Source organism: Anabrus simplex, chromosome 6 (assembly GCF_040414725.1).
Source record: "Anabrus simplex isolate iqAnaSimp1 chromosome 6, ASM4041472v1, whole genome shotgun sequence".
Taxonomy (NCBI): Eukaryota; Metazoa; Arthropoda; class Insecta; order Orthoptera; family Tettigoniidae; genus Anabrus; species Anabrus simplex.
The window spans coordinates 33332557-33334914 of NC_090270.1; the positions used below are offsets into that span (position 1 = coordinate 33332557).

The 2358-nt window shown below is 39.2% G+C and overlaps 1 pseudogene; it reads right to left on the reverse strand.

Annotated features, from left to right (window-relative positions):
* Positions 1-1196: 1196 nt before the first annotated feature.
* LOC136876563 (5S ribosomal RNA) lies at positions 1197-1315 on the reverse strand (annotated as a pseudogene).
* Positions 1316-2358: the final 1043 nt, after the last annotated feature.

Below are 2358 nucleotides of genomic sequence, written 5' to 3' on the forward strand. Positions count from 1 at the left end.
GTAGCTTAAATTGTATTTAGCAAACGTTATAGCATTAACCACTTAATTACTACTCTTAGCCCGTTCAAAAAAAATGCTCAAAACTCTGGCGTCATAATGTTGCAATACGTATTCAATTATTTGACGTGAGACCTTCTGGTTCCCAGTGAATTCAGATTTATAATATGTAAAGCTTCACGCTTTAAGTACCTGTGTGTAATTATGCACGGTATATATAAATGGCTTATCAGAGAAGTGAGGACTCGAATCCTCCTTTACTCATGACATTTTTATTTTCATTCTGTAATTGGGTAAACACCGCTTACAAACATTTGATATTTGTGAATTCACAGATAACGTTGTAACGAGATCTCAAATTTCTCGGCAGTAATATGTTAGGGTGAAAACTAATTCCGTTATTAGGAAGTACTTACAACCTACTCTTCCGTACTGTAGCCATAATAACATAAATTATTCCAGGGTTGCTGATGGACCACTAATGCTTATGGAAATCTCATAGCCCAGGGATGAAACTATAACACGCGTGTCACCTAGAGATAGGCGTACACGAGTTCTGCAGTACCTCACACAATAACTAACGTATTTTAAAGTTTTAATTTGTAATAAATAGGTCAAAAATCTAGCAACATAGGATATTTTACATTACGCTTTAATAAAGAAGTGTGTCTCAATTAGTTCTATGACCATATATTTTTACAATTGTATTACTTTAAAGCAAAACTATACCTTAATCTTAAAATTAACCTGTTGTTTAAATGTGATTTTCCGTGATGTTTGCGAAATAAAATCGTGAAGCATTCAGCCCAATGGATTTACAGGATGACCCAAAAGTCCGTTAACATTGCGATTGTAACTACTCTAATCACATTTAATAAAATATAAAACCAAACCAAACCCCATGGCTCTACAGCCGTTGAAGGGGCTTGGTGCACCAAGCGACCGCTGCTCATCCCGAAGGCCTGCAGATTATAGGTGGCGTGTGATCAGCACGAAGAATACTCTCAGCCGTTATTCTTGGCTTCCTACACCAGTGTCAGATAGCTCCTCAATTCTAATCACGTAGGCTGAGTGGACCTCGAACCAGCCCTCAGGTCCAGGTAAAATTCCCCGACCTGGCCGGGAATCGAACCCGGAGACTTCGAGTAAGAGGCAGGCACGCTACCCCTACACCACGGGGCCGGCCCTAAAGAGAATTGAGCCAACGGCACGTCGTGTTCCCAAGCGGTCACCCATCTGAGTACTGACCACGCCCAATGTTGCTTAACTGCATTGATCGGACGAGAACCGGTGTATTCAATATTGTATCGCCGTTGGCTTAATAAAATATGCATGAAATAAAATATTCGATCGTCGCACTATGCGGTCTCACTTTGTACTTACCTTCGGGTTTCCACATACGGTAATCATAAATACTAACACTTTATCGATGATGGGTGCCAGCTACAAATAAATGTAACAATTACAGGATGAGAATCTTGAATATCTCTAGGGTTTAGGGTAATAAGCTCACTTTGACAGCATAACATGTAGATTCTGGGAAAAGGATATTGACGTTTGGTTTCCCAAATAAAATTTGAGGTTGCCTGATCTACCATGAAGTAAAACACTTAACTGTACTTGATACTAAACAAATTATATTCTTTAGATTTTGAATTGAAATGTGAGGTTTGCTGCGATAATAACGTTACCATAAAAAAATCTTAAATTAAAATGGAATGAAGTTCTAGGCATTATATTTAAAATACTCCTGACCGGAAATTTGAAAACTGTACAAGAAATGGATGCCTCACTGATTCACTTAACAGTACCTTGGACAATTTATGTGTTACTATGACGTATTCCGCGGAACTGGCATCAGCTGTAGGTATCTCAGATCTAATTTGGTGACGTATCATTTTAGTTTCACAAACGAGATATAGCATGGCTTGAAAATATAATCACACTGCACAATCAACTTTACACCCAACTGTTAGTCTGCATTACGAAGACTCAATCTTCATCTGTCAGCCAGCCAACACAATATCTCGACCGAACATATATACGGAACGCACGTCGAACATCTAATACATCTGCTTACTGAAGACTCCGAATCCATATAACTGCTTCTTCTCCATCTAACTGCCTCACCGACTGAGGACTAACTAACCATATGACTCCTCGCTACCATCTCACTACAACATTCCATGACTCCTGTTATGGGATGCAAGCTGCTTTTATAGATTCTAATTGTCACATGGTTTACACCTACGTCATGCTTAAAACAGTCCGTGACTTCACTCAAACCCAGCTTCTGAGTATTGCACCAGATATTGCAATCACCTCAGGCAACGAAAAAACTCCCTGAATCACCTCCTGTTT